General features: G+C 37.7%; 1 pseudogene; it reads right to left on the minus strand.

Annotated features, from left to right (window-relative positions):
* Nucleotides 1–14,889, minus strand: part of LOC119505218 — a 149,531-nt pseudogene extending 134,642 nt beyond the window's left edge.
* Between the last annotated feature and the right edge of the window lie 6,278 nt (nt 14,890–21,167).

Raw genomic sequence — 21,167 nt, forward strand, 5'->3', positions numbered from 1 at the left:
GCTGGTTGAGAGCCTTCTAGGCACCTTACTAGCATAACTGAAATGGAAATCAAGAAGGAAGACTGTAGAAAGAAAGGTGAACAGTAAAGACTTATTTCCCATTTGTTCAAAATACTGTCTCCAGGAACATGTGTTCAAGAATAGTAGATGGTGTGGATTCATTTTCCCATGCTGCCTTCAGGAATCCAACCAAAATGACAGTAAAGAGATTATTTATAAAAAATAGAAAAAAGGTTAAAGTCACAATCCCACGAGGATAAAGAGCAGTAGAACAAGTGAGAGCAGACAGGTCAACAAATATTTAGAAGCTAGAAAACAGACAGTTGAGTGAGAACGGACTTAGCTGGCCAGAAAAAGCGAGAAGCTCCCTGCCTACCCAGAAACAAATCCAGTGGCTCCACAGAAAAACAAAAAGCCTGATTAGAGCATGGTAGGCTGATGGCACTCAAAACAGGAGGGAGGCTTGAGATTCCCTTTAAGAAGCTGTTCACAACTCATATCCCTCCCCCCACCAATGTCCCTGTATTGAGCACACCCTTGAGAAGAGGAGTCAGTGTTGGAACTGAGAATAGTGGGGGCCATATTCTTACCATACTGTATTTCCAGCCCCAGACAAAAAGGAAGGGGGGTAGTGAGAAGAGTAACTTCATTCCCTTTTATGCCACCCCATGCTGTAATAATGAAGTACTGAGGCCAGTACTTGGATTTAAACAGGCATCTCTCTTGGGAAACTGCACCACATAACTCAAATAAGCATATAATTAAAAACTCATTTCTATTTAGCTTTGAACTGCATTATGAGGTTTTCAGCTTTTTAATTTTTCACACATTTTCCTAATTACGTTTGGCTTTGAGTAACACCAAAATTAGTTTTAATTCCCTGTTCACTTGCTGATGGAGAGTGGGGAGATGAAGTCTGAAAGCGGGGTGGGTGCTTAAAAGTGTAGTAGCCACAAAAATAGTTACCTGGTGTCTCAGTTTCCTAGGGCTGTTGTGACAAAGTACCACAAACGGGATGGCTAAAAACAAGTGAAACATATTGTCTACCTGTTCTAGAGGCTAGGTATTTGAAATCAAGTTTTCGGCAGGGCCATGCTCCATCTCAAGTCTGTAGGGAAGAGTCGGTTCCATGTCTCTCCTCTCACTCCTGGAGGTGGCCAGAAATCCTTGGCATTCCTTGGCTAGCAGCAGCATAACCCCAATCCCACCTCCATCTGCACATTCTCATCTCGGTGTACGACTCTTCACATGACATTCTCCTGTCCCGTGTCTATTTGTCTGTGTCTGTGCCCAAATTTCCTCTTCTTATGAAAGGACACCAGACACATCAGATTAAGGGCCCACCCTACTCCAGTATGACCTCATTTTAACTTAATTAAATTCCATTTGCAATGACCATATTTCCAAATAAGGTCACATTCATAGATATTGGGGATTAGGGCTTCACGTATCTTTTGTGGGGTCAATTAAACCCTTAATACCTCGTAAATAATAAATCTGGTAAATAAGTACCTACATAAAAGCCAATTAGCTTAATTTATACAGCACTTTTAATGCTACCAAATAAAATCCCAGCCATCTTAAGAATCAATAACAATCAGTAATGATTCTAAAACTCAAGATATCCATTCAGGATATATTTATTGCAAGTGCATATACTGAACAGAAGTCACAAGACTTGAATCCACAGCACAAGAGTCATTAAAAAAAAAAAAAAATGTAAGGAACGATGTCATATAAATCAACTTTGTCTCCTAGAATATGTGGCAAAAATCAAGGGTAGAATCGGCAAGGTATACTAAATACTTTTCCTCAATCTTGTTACTGGGCAGTTTATTATTGCACAATAGGTTTGATGTGAATCTTCTTTACTGGGGGGAGATGGGGGGGTGGGAAGCAGGTCACAAAATTTAAGTGAATTAGCAGTAACTGTCATTAGCCCCAAGTGGATCTTCATTAGGTGACTGGCCGTTTGAAAATTTCCGTGACCTATATCCCATAAACGTTGCTAAACTGTGTCAATTCAGAAAATGGTTTTAACTCAAACCAACCTATGTCAAAGAAAAATCCTCTTATTTTTTTTGCTTTGACATCAGTTGGTGAGAAGATGTTCATTACCACCATGGAAATTGATTAAGCTTTCTGTAACACAGGTTTGCACTAGACATTGTTTTCTCAGGCACTTCCCTTTCAAAGGCAAATCTTTAAGTTACATGTAAATTAAAAGAGTACTATTTTATGGAGAAAGATGTTAGGGGATTTTTCAAATAAGATAAAGTTAATGCATTTTTTTTTACTTCATTTGAAGATTCAATATATCTGTGCTTCAGAGATTAGTTTTCTTGCTGATTCATGTATGCCATTAATTTTAATTGTTTTTCTTCTTAGAGTCCCTATTTTTATCACTATATGCACTTGATGAATGTTCCTGCATATGCATACCCAAAGGAGTATTTAAAATACCAATGGAAAGATGTAATATGTAGGGTCATAAATCAAAATCTAATAATCTTAATAGTAGAAATGAGAGGGATTGGGGTGCTATTAAATGGTTTTTGTCTTAGTTGTGTCAATTATATCCATCCTGCCCCCTCCTTTAAGTTTCCCAAGGAAAGTGTAAGGAAAGAAAAACAAAGCAAGACTTCACTGATGGCTGGGCTTGTGTCAGAAACTCCAGTGAAGAGAATTCTAGTAAACTGGGCCAATCGCATTTTATAAGCCCCAAACCTCCATCTTACCACTAGCCATATAGGAGAAAAAGAGACCCGAAAATACCTCAGTGCCAGAGTTCCACAGTGATAGCCAGTGGAAAAGGACTTGTTTAATCTTCCCAATGTATCTCAAAGGGAAAAGAAAATGAATAGAGCAAGATGAAGGTGCTTTTTCAGTTGGGGTGAATCTATTGTAGTGCATCTCTCTGATCCAGGAGAGAGAACCATAAATATTAGTGTACCCTACAAACACAAAGTAGCCTGCCCATGTGCAAAAGTTTCTCAATTAAGGCCATATAATCTGACCTCTTGGATTAATAGTCCATCTTCCTTGCTCAGGAAAGAAGGAGAAATTTTTTGAAAGCTTCCTCTCTATACCATCCCCACCACCCTGACCACCACCAAATCTCCTTACCTTCTTAGACTGGATGGGTACTCTGCAGAGAACCATTTATGTGTTTGAGATGGAAAGGAATTTGGTCTTCACTATTATAACTCCTTCATTTTACTAATGAAGGTAACTAAGGGTCAAAGAGATTAAGTGACTGCCCCAACATTATATTGCTATTTTATGTCAGTATAAACTTATTAAAATCAGGCAGTTGTCTTTATTGCCCTTTATATCACAATTAGAAAAAAATTCCTAAATTGTTCTCTGTTTATATGGGTTTAGATAAAATCTTGGACTGTCATGATAGTAAATGAAACACTATTTTTACTATTCCATATTTTAATATCATGAATTATATTTTTCCAGGAGGGAATCAATCACAGTCAAGATTTCCATAGCTGGGATTGAAGCATAGAGCTTTTTTTTTTTTTCTTTTTTTTTTATAAATCAATAATATTCTTTAATTAAACCACCTTTGAAGGGAAAATAATGAATCAGCTAATCATTCTTTTTATTGCCATTAGGTAGCATTGGGTTTTTGATTTGTTGCTATATGTTGCTAATTGAGTTTAACTTTTGGTAATTTTTTCAGTTTTAGGAAACTCTCTGATACAAATATTTTTTATATCTTTGTAACCACTTCACAAGCAGTAATTCTTAGCCTTGAAAGTTTTACATTTCAGAGGCCATATATGATTCCATAGGCACTTCATGTTCTTAAGAAAAATCAAATAAAGGGCTATGGAGCTGCAACAATTGAAAATCTAAAAATGCTTCTTTTGATCGATGGCAATGCTTGTTATTATTTTGCAGATAATCCCCAGGTTCCATAATATTGACTACACTAAGTTTTAACTTCGGTTTTTAAAAAAACAAATGTACACCTGAAAATATTTTTATACCAGCTCCTCAATTTAATATGAAAAATGGCATTCCAGTTACTACGAACAGTTTAAGAGATTTCTGTATATGTCTAACTTTCACAGTCAGGGAATCATGATTGAAGGCATGTAAGAGATCATTCCATGGTAGCAATAATAACTTAAGTGGATATATTGCATCTTAAGCATATATTATTTCATTGTATCCAAGCAGAAAAGATATTAGTATTCCCACTGCATGGTCAGAGAAATGCAAGCTCAGACCAGTGAAGCGATAGTTAAAAGGACCCACTGCTAGTGAGCATTAGTAAAAACCAGAATCCTTATCATTTGAAATCTTTACTGCTTTTCCCATTACTCCATATGGATTTATGGTTTACTTTGCTTTATTCTAATCAAGAATTTACCTGATAATTATTTTCTCTAATGTGGTCAAATATCAATACCCAACTTACCATTTAGAGTCCTGGGATTTAGTTTTTAATTAGGTACACTGTCCTTCTAGCAAAACCTTCATTCCCCATGGGTTACAAAGAGTATAGTAATTATTTTTTCTGTGTATGTTCTCAGGGTTAGAAGAAAGAGGTGTTTCTTCTTTTGAGACAGGAGAGGTAAAGAATAGCTATAGAAGATAGTGTAGTATTTACCATGTTCCAATCTTCTATAGCCTTGGAGGTCACATATCTGCTGTGAATGCCTTAAATTTCCAGTACGCTGAGCCCATCTCTGTCTCCTAGAGACTTAATAATCATCCAGTTATGTCTAAGAGATTCCCATGATCCTTTATCAACCCCACTGACTTCCTCACGAAGTTAGCATTGCTGCTTCAGCGTAAGATTGCCACTCTGCCAGCTCCAGCCGTCCTGAAGTGTGCCACCACTGCTGTCACCATGCTCTGACTATGTCTGTCCCTGTCCTTAGCCACAGAGCCAAAAATGGATCTCTTAATGACTTACTGAAGATTCAGTGGCCACGGGGGAAACTACAACACAAAGATGACTCTCAACCTCTGCTGTGTATAAATGGTCTCAGAGCCTCCATGTCAGGCCCCTTCTCAGGGTCCATTCAAGAGTTTTAGATGCTGACTGTTCACGTGGCAGTGTCAATTCACACCTCTACAGAGTGTCCTATCACAGCACATACAGATATAGTCCAAGTAAATACAGTAATATCCCAGGACTTCAACAGAAAGAAAGGCCTCCCTTTCACCTTACACAAGCTTTGCTTCTTGTCACAGGATCTCCATTTTTCCTAGTTGCTTGACTGAAGGAGCAGCTTCTCATTTAAGGAGAGACCCAGTCCTACAGAGATGGGACCTTTTTCTGTAGCCCCAACAGAACAGTCATATCTGAACATGTTAGCCCTTCATGAAGTCATTTATAGGTCATTCAGTCTTAGACAAGCCCACTGAAAAGAAATCAAGAATCTAGTTTATGCACAAAAACCCATGATCTTCCTTTTCTGTTTTCTTTCCTGTACAAGTTTAAAATGGTGTTTTTGTTTCTTTCCTGAAGTCCTCTTTATATGAGCTCCTCATTCCAGAAAACAGCTGCTAGAGAAGAAATACATGGAATCTCAAAGAATAAATTACAGTATACAAGGAGATTACATTATAAATATATTCACAAAACAGAAACACATCTCTCAAAGAAGCAACAAAATCTGTAGAGACATAGCTTTGCCAAAAACTTATGCACGGCAGTTAAAATTACTGAAGATACTACATAGCTTCTCAGTTTATAACATCAGCAGGCATGTTTGTATACTGAGGGTAAGAGCCAGAAAAGAGAGAAAGAGATGCTAAAATACAGTATGGGGCACATGCAGAATAAATTCTCTTAGAAGGGTGATAATTAAAGAGATCAAAGGAGACAGAAGTCAGAGTACAAGTTAATGGAATAAACTTGGATTGGAAGGAGAGCTGATCTAGGTTTGGTGTTCAAGGTTTGGGAAAGAGTCTAAATTAAAAATGAAGACTCACACGGGGCACATAGGATAAAACAGGCTTCTTTCAATTATAAGCTAACTCTCTGAATAATTAATAAGTAGGCCCCCTTACCTCCCGAAGTTTGGATTGACTTTATAAAAGAGAAGTATTATTGCATCCTTGCTTACTTCTCATATTGGGAAACAGAAATAGAAAATGAGTGATCATGGGGAAATGGAAAATGGCAAAAATGAATTAAAACACCTAATATCTTGTTCGTAATCAACAAGGAATTTTTAGGTGCAAAATTGTGTGTTTGCTTGATACCTGAGGAGCAGAAGCTTTGACTTCAGTAGAATGAAGGCAACATTTCCTTCTCATCAGCTTGAGTGAAGATAGGTTAATCAATAAGCCTATAATATGGAACATGGATTATGTCAGATGTTATGAAGGAGGATCTGTAAGTTCACTAAAGCGGAATATCACCATGTTCATAAAGTTGTAAAGGCTGCCACATCTCAGAATTGGCACAACATATTATAGTGGAGAGTGAATACATTTGGAAGTCCTCTGCTCTTGTTTAGTATTCTGGCTCCATTATTTATTTTCTGTGAATTAAGGCAGGTCCATAACCCCTTTAAATCTTTATATCTTCATCTGAAACAAGATGGTAATAAAAGCAATACCTCACAAGAATGCCGTGCATTCTCTGTTTCCCCTTGGTGAAGCGGCACTGGTATGATTGTTGAAAAGGCATAAGCACAAGGACAACCACCAGGGAAACCATAATACAAATGCCCAGAAGGTCTGGGCAGGATGTCACAAGCTTGTTTGTGTGGCAGGAAGTGCTTAGACACCACTGGAATCAGAAACTAGTCAGAAACCAGTCAGAAACCAGGATAATTTTACAGAATCTCCCAGCTGAGTGCCTGATGGCTCAGTTCTGGGCCTTCTGTTCTGTTCCTATTCTCTCCTTGGATGTTTTCATCCAAGTCTTTGACTTCAAATATCATCCATATGGGGATAACTTCCAAATTTATATCTCCAGTGTTGAGCCTGAGAGTCTCCCAATTGCCTTGGCATCCCCACTTGGATATCTACTGAGATTTCAACATGTGCAAAATATATCAACTGTCCCAACACCCTTCCCCCCACCTCTAAACCTTTCCTTCCACAGCCTTCTTTCTCTCAGGAAATAGAGTTCGCATCTGCCTCACTGCACAATTTAAAAATCTGAAAGTCATGTGTTGTTCCTCCGTTACCCTCATCTCTCATACACATTCTATCAATAGTTCTTTCTTGTTGTTCTGCCTCCATAATGGGAACTGAATCATCCCCTTCTCTCATCTATTCTGCCATCACATCAGTCCAAGTCTTCATGGAATACAAAAATAGTGTCCCAAATTTTCTCCTTGCTTATATTGTCATCTCTCTAGAATCTATTTCCCAGCAAAAGTCAGTGGTTTAAATATACATATATCATACCATATCATATATCATATCATGACTTTTCTCTTTTTCACAACTTTCGAAGTCTTCCTGACATATTTAGAATGAATTTTGAACTCCAACCATGTTAGCCGTGATAGACCAAGACTAGTAAGGGTTATGTCCAAACCCATCTCACCATACTACCCTTACTTACCTTAGCCCAATCATGCTTGGTCTCAATGATTCCAGAGACTCTCTGGTTCAAATTCCCTAATCTAAATTATGAGATGTTCATGGGTGTAGGGGAGGACGAGTGATGGAGGAAGAAGACAAGAGAGGGAAGAATAGCACCTGGTAACTCATGGTTACAGAGAAGATCTGGAGTCAATACACTCTTATATACTCCCTTTAAAACAATCCTCTTTTTAGCCCTGCTTCTTACCTCTGACTTCCATTTTGCCTGGTACACCCAAGTTTTGAGCATTACCATTGAAGCATTAAGTTGAGGCATCTTTCGCTTCTGTTAGATCAGGTACTTTTTCCTCAACTGAGTTTCTAGCCTCCAAAATTCACAACAATCTATTGTTCAAATATATCTCCTCTCCTGTTGTCTTTGGTCTTATAAATTGATATATTCTTAATTCTTCTTAATGGCATTTGGGAAAGAGAGTAGATAAATGCACATAGTTAGCCTGTCCTGTTTATGGGAGGTATCCCTAGTGTTCCGGTTTGCTAATGCTGCCAGAATGCAAAATACCAGAAATGGATTGGCTTTTATAAAAGGAGTTTATTTGGTTACACAGTTACAGTCTGTGTATATATATGTGTGTATTAAATATATACATATTTAATACAGTTGGTAATACATCGACAATCAGGTACCTTCACTGGAGGATGGCCAGTGGCGTCCAGAAAACCTCTGTTAGCTGGGAAGGCACATGGCTGGCTTCTGCTTGCTCCCAGGTTGTGTTTCAAAATGGCATTCTTGAAAATGTCTGCATCAGCTTCCAATGTCCATCTTCAAAATGTCTGTCTCGCAGCTTCAGCTACTCTCTCAGCTTCTGTGCATTCTTCAAAGTGTCCCTTTTGGCTGTAGCAAGCTCGCTCCTTCTGTCTGAGCTTATATAGTGCTCTAGTAAACCAATCAAGGCCCATGCTGAATGGGTGGGGCCACACCTCCTTGGAAACCATCCAACCTGAGTTGTCACCCACAGTTGAGTGGGGTGCATCTCCATGGAAACAGCCCAATCCAAATGTTCCAACCTAATAAACACCAATAGTCTGCCCTCACAAGACTGCACCGAAGTACATGTTTTTTTCTGGGGCACACAATACATACAAACCAGCACACCTAGCATTAACTTTATTTCTCTATAGCAGGTCTTCTATAATATGTGGCAGAAAACACTACCCAATCTGACATTGAGATAAAGGGGAATTTAGTGGATGACATAAATGATAAGTTTAGAGATAAGTCTGGTTCCTGATAATGTTTGTCAAGGACTCAATCAATATCATCAGTTCCAAGTACATCTCCTAGAACTGTACTGGAAAAAAGAAGGTGATGTTCTCTTCCCCAGAAGTCTTAGAAAAGGTCTTATGCAATAATTCATGACTACTATGTAATAGTCCAATCCTTAGGCATGAGAAGAGGCAGTATTCTGACTGGCTAAATTTGAGTCACATATTTATCTTTAGATTTAGGGCAACATAAACTCAACCACATAAAAAGAACAATGAAGAGGGTAATAATTTATAACAAATATCTCAATCTTAACACTATTGACATTTGGGACAACTCTCTGTAGAGAGTTGTCCTGTACATTGTGGGATATTTAGCAGCATCCCTGGTCACTACAACTGCCCAGTCAAGGTGACTGAAAATGTCTCTAGACATTGACAAATGTATCCAGAAGGGGGTATGGATTGCCCCCAGTTGAGGACCACTGATTTAGAGAGAAACTGTAGTATTGTTACCAGAGAAAGGAAGAGGGGTTGGCAAACATAGGTGTCCTCTATTCTTTAATTTCAGCAACAAAAATATGACTTGGAAAACCTTGCAGCAAGACATAATCTAGTACTTTTAACCTTGAATTATTGCATAATCCCAGGAAATACAAATTACATCTTAAGACAAATGGGAATTGGAAGGATTCAAGGTGGCTTGGAGAACTTGACAGTAGGATCGATCCTTGGTCTTCCTAGAAGTGTCCCACTAATTACAACATTCAGAGTCTCTCTAGTTCTTAATATTTTTCCCCCATCTACCAACCTTCCACAAAATTTGTCAAATATGAATTTACATTTATCAATATTCTTTCAACAAATATTTATTTCCCACCCATGTTATGTCAGGCATATTGGGGTCACTGCAGAGACAACAGTATATTTATATAAGGCCCATAACTCATGGAATTTACATTCATGGAGGGACGATAGTTAGTAAAGAGTAAATCAGTCAATGAATATGTTAACTCAAGTGGTGATCAGTGCTATATAGAAAATAAAAGAGTACAATACACTAGAAATAAGTGGTAGAGGGGGAGGAGGCAAAGGAGGCAAGATTAGACTGTTAAGTCAGGAAAGAACCACTAAGGAGGTGACATCTGAGCCAATCCCAAAAGAAAATCAGAAGTTTGCCATAGGAAGACCTGGGAAGAGGACCCCAGGAGAAGAAAGGAAAAGTGTCATGTGGATGTACGTATCTGAATAGATAGATAGGTGATAGATGATAGGTAGATAGATGACAGATAGGCAGGTAGAAACAGGTAGGAATCAATAGATGGATAGATAGATAAACAGACATCTAAATGAATATTTTCTCTATGTCTTTGCTTCTGTTTATTCATAATTGCTCCTTCCTCATTAACTCAGGCCAGCCAATGGCCCATTATAGCTGACTGCTCTCTCCTGACATCACACTTCCCCCTTTTCAGTCCCCACTAATACCTGCCTTATTATCTTGGCATTTCCTAGTAATTTGAATGTCCAAGTAATGTAACCTGATGGATCAAACTTATCTTTTTGATCCAAGTAATGCCATAAACTGCTTGAAAGTCTGCGGATTGACTACTCTTGGATAAGCAGCCCTTTCCTAATGTAATCGAAAGACTAAGAGAGAAAAATGTCATTTGGTACCCAAATCCTTGCCTACAGTTTCTCTTGAGCATCAGGATTTCATCAAGTTGATTTCACTTTAAAGAGTCTGTGGATAAGTAAATATCCTGACTGACATATCTCATGCAATCACCAGCTCAATCACCCTTTGATGTGTACTTAAGGTCATTCTATCCTTCAGTTCTGCTATCATTCATGTTACATTTTTAATTTATCCTCCAAAGAAATCCCTGGAAGGTATCAGAAAAATAGTCCTGACAGTAGCAGAGGTTAAAAGCAAATAGCTAAGTACATGTCTTCTCACTGCAGTGTAAGATGGAAAACGGATTTTCCCCAGACACTGAAACTAATGTATATCTTAAATGTCTTAGTTTACATTCCCTGGTATGAATTATACATTCAGTTATTAAACCAAAAGTTATTGCACAGTCATATGAGCTAAACCACATTTAAAGCCCTGGATAAAGCATCCATGAATAGAATAGATTCCAGTCTCTACCTTTGTGGAGTTTACATTGCAGGGGACTTGCAGCGGTTATTTGCCATACCTTTCAGACTGCCCAACACCTTTTGCACATATCTTATGTTTTGCATAGTTTCCATCTAAGGAGGCTTGTCTCCCCAAGAAGAATGCTAGAAACTCATTACCCTAGCCTATTTTGCAACTAGAACACAGGCATACGACTTAGGCTCTTGCTATCAGATGCACTGTTAAGAGATTAAACAGAAGAGAGTGTCATGAAATTGGAGGCACGGCAGAGAATCTATTTTCTTGAAAGGGTGGTGTGGTCCTGTAATAGTATTTGGTGCCCAAAATGTGGGGTCTTCAGTTGGGCAGCATCATGGTATAATTTGGGCATTTTCCAGATCTGTGCTGTCCAATATGGTAAGTCCCCAGGCATATGCATCCACTTGAAATGTGTTTACTGCAATTGTCCAACTAAAATTTTCAATTTATTTCATTTACATTTCAATTTAAAAATAGATACTTCATTCAGTTATGGAAAACCTTAAGTATGTTTCCTATAGGAATTTACTTTTTCAACTGTAAATTTTATATCTAAATACAGATCACATATTCTTGATGAAAATTTACTGTTCCGATTGAGATGGGCTGTAAGTGTTTACACCAGGGGTTCTGAAAACTTACTATAAAAAAGATGTAAAATATCTCATTAATAATTGTTTATATTGATTACATGTTGAAATAATATTTTGGATAGATTAAGGTAAGTAAAATATATGATTAAAATTAATTTCACTTCTTTCATCTTACTTTTTTAATGTGTCTGAAAAATTTAAATTACATATGTGGCTCACGTTGTATTGTTTGGGACAGCAATTTTCTAGACCAGTGGTTCTCAAATTTTAATATGCATCAGAATTACCTGGAAGGCATGTTAAACCAAGATGGTGATTTGATTGAAAATAAGAGAGGGTGATCAGGGAAGGGATCTCTGTGAAAGTAACTTTAGATAAGATCTGAAGGTGAAGATTTGGGGAAAGGAGTGGTATAGAAAGATGGAATCACATGTGCGAGGGTTCTGAGCAAGAAAATGATCAATCTTTCTGGGAAACTCCAAGGATGCTTTTGTGGTCAGATCATAGTGTGGAAAGAGTAAAATGTGGTAAGAAGTCAGGAAGCAGATGGGAACCAAATGGTGAACAGCTCTATAGGTCTTGGTAAGGAGTTAGAATTTAATTCAAATTGCAAAGAGAATACATGAAAATGTTTCAATAAGTTGAGTATTGGCATCTGCTTCCTTTTTTAAGATTACTCAGGCTAATGTCTGGAAAACTAATTGGATTTGAGCAAAAGTGGAAATGGGAAAACCAATAAGAAGGCTATTGGAACAATAAAAGGAGAGCCAAATAACATACATTAAAACAACTTGATGGAATACTAAGCACTTACCGAATTTAAACAACAATGAGGAAGACTGTACAAACATGGGAAATGCTTGGGGTACAATGTTAACTGAAAAAAAAAAGCAGAATATAAAACTGTACAGACATTATGCTTCAACTATGTGGAGTTATGTATGCCTACAGACAAAGACTAAAAGAGAATATACTCTACCTCCCTCAAAGAAGAGAAAATGTGGGAGTCTGGAAGATGCTTTTCCTTTTCCCAAAATGAAATGAATGTAATATTACTTTACAACTTAAATCTGGAGACCTGTTTTAGTTAAATGAAAGATTTCTCTCACAGTTTCTCTGAGTAGGCTGACATACATTTATCTGCCAAAAAGGTAAAATTTTTCATAATATAGGATCACATTTATAATTGTGTTTATCACTGTAGAATGGAGTTCAGTTTATTTTTTAATACAAAAAGACATTCTATTAATGTTTCTATATCATTCTCTCAATTAAGAGCACATAAAAGATAACATCCATTTGAAAAATTCCTAATTATCTTAAAAATGCCATTAAAAATAAATGCATTCAGATTTCCATCTGGAGAACAATTGTGACCATCTGATTTCAAAATTTCCCACATACCCTCTTGCCAACAAAACAAACATATCTTCTAATTGGATATTGTTTGTTTACATAAATACCATTGAATTTTTCATGCTAATTTTATATCATGCTATCCTACTGAATTATGTACTAACAACACAGAGGTCTATATTTATAAAATGAAACTATACACGAGTTATTACAGAGGGTGAATTCCCATGTAACGTGGGAGTAGGAAAAGACTTTCCAACAATGTGTTGGTTTCCCAGCTGCTAAAACAAATGCCATACAATGGGTTGACTTTAGCAATGGGAATTTATTGGCCCATGATTTTGAAGCTAGGAGAAGTCCAAAATTGAACTGTCAGGTCTTTTCTTCAGGAAGACTATGGTGTTCTGCGGGTGACACATGGAGATGCACTTAGCTGTGTCCTCTTTCTCCTCTAGGTTCTTTTTGCTTCCAGCTTCTACTCCTCCCTAATGGCTACTCCCTGTGGCCTTCTGAGGCCCCAGTAATAGGATTAAGATCCATTTTGATTCAGTTGACCACACCTTAACTAAAAATAACATCTTCAAAAGTTCTATTTAAAATGGCTCCATACCCACAGGAATGGGTTAAGATTAAAAACACACTTTTCTGGGGTAAATAATTCAACCTACCACAAACCATGACTTTAAAATCCAGATACTGGACTTCCAGGAAGATGGCAGAACTTCTCCATGAGAGAGAAAGGCTGGAGGATGCCCAGGACTGCAGTTTCAGGATGCAAGCGTCCATAGAGGGATTTCTACAGTACGGTGGGACTTGAATGAAAAGCAGAGAAATTGTTTCTCAAAGGACAGAATGAGTTTAGTCACCTGGTACCGCTGCCACAGGCTGGTAGTAGTGAGACAGCAGGTGAGCAGGGGAGTGACTGACCAGCTCTCCACTCCCGTGTACCCAACCCAGCAATTAGCTGGGGAAATAATCCTCCACAGCCACATGGCCAGGAGCTCCTGTGAGGGAACCTGGGAGGCAGTAGACCAGTGTTGACTGCATTTACTTTCCCTCCACAGAAGTCCATGTAATGCACAGGCAAGAGGCAGGGATACACAAGGGAGCCACACAGAAGTACCAGGAGCCCTCCCTACACTCCAGGGGTGGGCAAGGAGCAGGGCATATCTGAGCTGGAGGCTGAGATGTGCAGCCTCACAGCCTGAGAGTGACTCCTCAGAAGCCCAGGAATAACAAGATCCATGGTGCCCTTGAACAGACTCCTATTGAACTGTACAGGACCAACACTGCACTCCCAGGACTGGCAGCCCCAGGGCACATGGAAAACTGGTGTGCTGACTGGAATCCCACCCAGCTTGGACCCCACCCAGCACACAGGCAAAGTTGGGTGAAAGCTGGCTTGAGGGTGAGGAAATGGCTCAAGAGCCACCATCTTCTGGGAAGACAGGGAAAGTGCACTCCAGCAAGCTGTGGTTTTCTGACAAAAATAAATATATAAATGTTCAAATAACCTTGCATTTTCCAAAATACCTTACAATATAAGCAAATGCCTTGAAGCCAACAGAAAATAATACAGCACATGAAGAGAAACAAGCAGATATGGACAGCCAAATGACCAAATTAAAAAGTCAGATGAGACACAGAACTTGGGGATATTAATCAAAGAAGTATACACAAATCTCAAAAATAAACTTCAGTGAGATAGCTAAAGATTAGAGGACATTAAGAAGACTCTAGAAGAGCAGAAAGAAGAATTTGAAAGAGTAAATTAAAAAATAGCAGATCTTATAGAAATAAAAGATACAGTTGATCAAATTAAAATATACTAGAGGCCGCGCCCACACCTTGCCGGGGACCGCCATGTACAGTTGGCAATTGCTTCCTCAGCCTGGCTCTGTCCTGACGGATGCTCACTGCCAGCTGCCCACTGACTGGGACTTACTGTCCCTCACGCCTGTTGCCACCACCCATGCACTCGAGTGTCTTTTATGCCCACCAGTACAAGAACCAGGAGATGATGAGCTGTTAATGTAGAATAAGATCTGGCTGTAAAGAAAGAGGCTCACTGGCCCATTCACCAAACTTCAGAGATATTGAGAATTCAAAATCTGCAGGAAACAGGAGCTGGTCTAAGAAGAATGTGGCCATCAAACACACTTTGAGAAATGCTGCTGCAGCCCGTCTAGCTGTGGTATATTGTTTTCAACTCAGGACCTCTATGGATCCAAACCTCAGTTCATCCATGAGTGCAGATTTCCCACATTACAACTTCATGATGCCTAACACTGGAATCCAGAATCTGCCTCTCAACACATATATTGTGATCTTGGACACTGCTATATTTGTCTTCAGCCTTAGTTTACTCTTCTGTTGCTACTTGATTAGGTAATCAATTTTCATTCTATGTTACTTCAAAATATTTTAGACAATCAATTTAAAAAATCAAGTCTTTTCCCTCAGGTTAAAAAAATATTATAAGTACAAGCAAGTTTTCTGAAATTAAAGGTGTCTTAATATTTTAATCTCCTGTTGATCTCAGTAAAACACTTTTTGGTCCTATCTGCTGATGAAGTGTTTTACTATACTACAAGGGAAAAGAGTCCTCATTTATTTTCCCACCATATTAGCACCTGGTCCAGATGGGCTTATGTCAGTCTTTCCCCAAGATTTTTTTCTGCTTTCACAGAGATTTCAGTTTTCAGGAGAGTTCTGTATTATTGTTAGCTACAGTTATTAGAGGTCAGAAAACAATGTCCAAGACCAGTTCCAAGCCTCTAAAAAGGTTCTTGTGGTCTCTTGAGAAGATTTTTTAAGCTCCTGTTTGTTGTCAAACTGGTCAGGTGTTTCAGATGATATCCACATAAAACACTAAATAATCCCACAGTACCTGCAGCACATCTACAGATGAGTGACAAGAATAACATGTCACTTTGGGTTAGTAATGAATTCAGCTGGTAAAGAGTCACAGTTGACTGATTGATTCATAATAGTTTAAGTAAGCATTTTCTCAATTTTAAGCTTTAAATAGGGCCTAATTTTCCAAGCCAAAACAGAGACTAAAAATCTTTATACTGTATTGTTCAAAGAGTAAAAGAGTAGGAAATCATGTTTCATTAAAGAGCTATACATCTAACATTTTTTAGTGTTTGCCACAGTGTATGATTATGGTTAAAATAAATACCATCAGATATCTATCAGCAATAAAAAAAATAATAGAGACACATAACAGCAGATATGAAGAGGCAGAAGAAAAAATAAGTGAATTCAAGGGCAATGCAATTGAATGCAAATCTACAAAAGAAAAAAATGGTTGAAAAAAAAAAAAAAATTGAAATGGAACACAGGAGATGATGAAAAACATGAAGTGCACAAATATAAGAATCATTGGTGTCCCAGAGGAGAAGAAACGAGTATAGGGCTAGGAAGAATATGTGAAGACATGGTTGGGGAAAACTTCCCAACCCTTCCAAACACATAAATATGCAAATCAAAGAAGCCCAACAAACTCCAAATGGAATAAATCCAAATAAACCCAGTATGAGACATATACTAACCAGATTGTCAAATGCTAACAAGAAGGAGAAAGTCCTGAAAGCAGCAAGAGAGAATCGATTCACCACATAAGACTGAATATTGACTATTCAGTGGGCACCATGGAAGTAAGAATGCAGTGGTATGACATATTTAAGATTCTGAAAGAGAAAAATTGCCAGTCAAGAATTCTTTATCCAGCAAAGCTCTCCTTCAAAATTGAGGGAGAGCTTAAAACTTTCACAGACAAGCAAATGTTGAGAGAATTTGTTAACAAGAGACCTGCCCTGCAAGATATATTAAAGGGAGTTCTACTGGCTGAGAAATAAAGAAAGGAGAAAGAGGTCTGGAGAAGGGCACAGAACTGAAGAGTATTAGTAAGGTTAACTTTAAAGAAAAAAAAAAAGTTAGGGGGGAATAGATCTGACAAAAACCAAAGGATAAGATGTCTTCACATAATAATATTGAAAGTGAATGGATTAAACTCCTCAATTAAAAGATATGAATTGGCAGGATCAATTAAAAAGTATGTTCCATTGATATGCTTTTTACAGGAGACTCATCTTAGACTGAGCAACACAAAGGGATTGAAAGTGAAAGGATAGAAAAAAATATTCCACATAAGCTTCAGTGAAAAGAAAGGAGGGGTTGCAATGTTAATACCAGACAAAGTAGACTTTAAATGCAAAAATGTCATAAGAGACAAAAAGGACACTATATATTAATAAAAGGGACAATTCACCAAGAAGAAACAACAATTATAAATGTTTATGCACCCAATCATGGTGCTCCAAAGTAAATGAGATAAACATTGGCAAAATTGATGGGAACAATAGATAGTTCTACAATAATTGTGGGAGGCTTCAATAGACCACTCTCTTCTCTAGATCGAATACAAGACAGGAGACCAAGAAGGAAACTGAGAATCTAAACAATGTGATAAATGAATTAGATTTAACAGACATATATAGAACATTACATCCCAAATTACCAGGGTATACATTCTTCTGTAGTGCTCATGGAATGTTATCCTGGATAGATCATACGCTGGGGCATAAAACAAGCTTCAATACATTTTAAAAGTTTGAAATTATTCAAAGCATATTCTCTGACCATATGGAATGCAACTAGAAATCAATAACTGCCAAAGAACAACAACATTCAGAGATATGTGGACGTTAAACAAAACAATCCTAAACTATCAGTGGGTCAAAGAAGAAATTGCAGAGTAATTGGTAAATATCTAGAGATGAATGAAAATGAGAACACAACATATCAAAACATATGGGTTGCAGCAAAGATGGTGCTGAGGGGGAAATAAAAAGCTCTAAATGCATACTTTAAAAAGGATGAAAGAGCTAAAATCAAAGACCTAACTGAACAACTGAAGAAGCTAGAGAATGATCAGCAAATCAACTATAAAGCAAGTAGAAGAAAATAAATAACAAGGATTAAAGCTGAAATAATGATATGGAAAAAAAAAAAAACACAGAGAATAAATAAAACCCAATAGTTGGTTCTTTCAGAAGATCAACAAGACTGACAAACCCTTAGCTAGACTGACAAAGTCAAAAGAGAGAGAAAACACAAATAATCAAACCAGAAATGAGAGGGGGGCCATTAATGTGGTTCCTGAAGAACTTAAAAAAAAATCATCAGAGGATATTATGAATAACTGTACACCAACAAACTAGACAATTTAGAGGAAATGGATAATTCCCTAGAAGCACATGAGCAGCCTAGACTGACCAGAGAAGAAATAGAAGACCTCAACAAACCAATCACAAATAAAGAGATCCAATTTGTGAGTTTTACTGAGAATGCCTCCACAAGGTACTGGAGGAAATCAATATAAGACGAGTTCAAAGTGAAAAGGGAAACTCAGTTTTTTATAGCCCAAGGAGACAAACAAATGTCAAAGGTCTAGAAGAAAACAGAAAAGAAGAAGAAGATAACAATTGAGTTAATAGTCCACAGGATTCACTAAAATGGAGTAACCGTCACCTCTTCATTCTGGTTTGGTCAGTATATCTTCTATCTTACAGGTCCCTCCTCTCTTTGCTGACCATTCTGGCTTTGATCTTTGTCCTTCAAAGAGAGGAAGGTGCTGATTTATTAGTCCATATGGTGTTTCATCCTGCTTTTGGAATGTTATCTTATCCCTGTATGCAAAGCTGGGAAGGTCTCATGAACGTAACTAGTAAGAGAGAGTAACATTTGCAATTAGATCAACAGCAAGCTATTCCAGCAAGAGCTTTCAGGCTTTAAATTAATCAGACTTACTTGAGTGTAGTGATCATAAGAAACATCTTTTAGCTACCAAAGACTAAGCATTTTCCAGATAAAGGATTACGTTGAACATCTTTCTAACTATCCAGCTATCAAAAACTATGGTACGCATACTCAATGGAATATTATGGAGCTATAAAAAGAATGAGGATAATCTTTGTGCACTGATAGGGAGTGATTTTCAGGAGGTATTGGTCACTGAAAAAACAAAGTGCAAAAGAGCATGTAACATGTGCTGCCTTTTGTGTAACAAAGAAAAATAGATAAGAAAATCTATACCAATGACTCACCTTTCAATCCATCACCACAAGGTTCTTCCTTGCTGGCTCCAGTTCTACAATCCTATATATGTCTAAAATACTTTTAGAAGTGCTTTGCCCACACTACTATTACAAAAACAAACAAACAAACAAACAAAAAACTACTAAAAATACTTATCTTTACAATTAAAAGAAAAAAAACACAGGAAATAGAAAATAGAAAACAATGAAGCTGGTTGCCTTCATATTGGAAGGCATGTAAGACAGACTAACACTTCTATTAATATACTTTTTTGTATGTTTTTGATTTTTATAATCTTTCTAATGTTCTTCATGTTCAAAAAGTAAAATTAAATCAATAAAGACATGAAGAGAAAACAAAACAAACAATAGCAACGTCCTCAAAAACCTCAAACTGAAAGCAAGCTGAAGTAAATGATCCCAACTGCATTTCTACAGAATTAAGGTCATGGGTGTGGGATTAATTCAAGTAAGTTATGAATACAATAATTGACTATATGCCCTTAGGGTAGAGTGAGGTGGAGGAATGAATTGAAAACAAATTCTAAACTTTTTTACTAGTATTTTAAAATTGTTGCTATTTTTGATAGTGGTATGAACAAAATAACTCTGAAATTATTTTAGATCTAATCCAGGAGTGAACAAACAAGTAAATGTGAAAAGAGAGTTACAGATGTGGAATGGGAGAAATTAAGCAAGAGCCCTATGGTGATGGAATGGAATTGGAGGTATTGGTGTAGACAGACAATTGCTAAGATATGTAACTGTATGTGTTTATGTGTGTATATAAATGTAAATATGTATGTGTATATATGTGTATACTTACATGCATATATTTTCTAGCTTTGACTACTGAAAGGGGTGAGAAGCAAAGTTATTCCAGTGAGCACACCTAGTGACTAGATTTTTTTTTTTGGGGGGGGGGAATGTCCAGGCAGTGACCACCCCAACTTGTTCTTGTTGAAAAGGGGTCTCTACTTTATGGTGAAAGGGGACACATCTGGTTGATGTTCTTGAAGAGACTTGCCTCTGGGTTTTGGGACTTAGCTGGCATAGGAGTTCTATGGAGGATTTAAGTTTCTGAAAAATAAACTTAGTGAGTGAACTTTTATAGAGTCTCAGATAGGGATCCAGGTATTCTTTAGGGTTTTCAGGACTACTGTTGACTTGGGCTTATCATACTGTGGCCATTTGGCATATCTAACTGAAGCTTGCATAGGAGTATCCTCCAGGACTACCTCTTAACTCTGTTTGATTTCTGTTAGCCACTGAATCCTTATTTGGTTGCCTTTCTTTTCCCCCTTTTGGTCAAAAAGGCATTCTCAACCCTTCAATGCCAGGTTCAGGCTCATTCCCAGAATCTGTGCCACACATCATCAGGGAGACTCATTCATCTGGGGGTCCTGCCCCAGGTTGGGAAGAGGTGATGAATTCATTTGCAGGGTTAGACAGAGAGAGAGAAAGTCCACATTTGAGCAACAAAAGTAGTTCTCTGGTGGTGCCTCCTAGGCATAATTATAGGTGGGCTTAGCCTCCCCTTTACAACTATAAGTTTCACCAGAGCAAGCCTCAAGATTGAGGGCTTGTTATATAAAGTAGGGGGTTCCTAAGTTCACATAGTATGTGTTATGTCCATGATAAGCCATCCATATCTCACATTATCATCACTTAGTGATTCAATCCTCATTGCTCTCTATTTTAAACAATTATTATGACCCCAAATACCTCATAGCTCTTTTCAGCCCTTAATTGTCCCTAGTATTTGCATGGTACTAGTATGGTATTCCTATTAATTATAGTCCCTAGTATGCAATGGGTAGATTTTTCCCATAGACCATTCTGCTGTCAACTCTCTGTACTAGTGTCATACCTTAGAAGTATGTAGTGACTAGATCTTGGTTTCTAATATCATTCACTACTAAAAGGAACCAGCAGTCCTGGAAGAAAGGGCTGATTCCAACACTGGGGCAGGAAAGATTCAAGATGAACCTGGAACATCTTGTTATGCCAGAAGTTAAGGAGATGCCTCCAGCAATTACAAGGATGTATCATAAGAACACAGGAGCCAGCTTGAAAAGGTTTCACTGGCCAAATATGGGAGACTTTTAGCAATAAAATAATTAAGGAGCTTAATGGATTATAAAATCT

The sequence above is a fragment of the Choloepus didactylus genome, chromosome 1 (assembly GCF_015220235.1).
Source record: "Choloepus didactylus isolate mChoDid1 chromosome 1, mChoDid1.pri, whole genome shotgun sequence".
Lineage (NCBI taxonomy): Eukaryota > Metazoa > Chordata > Mammalia > Pilosa > Megalonychidae > Choloepus > Choloepus didactylus.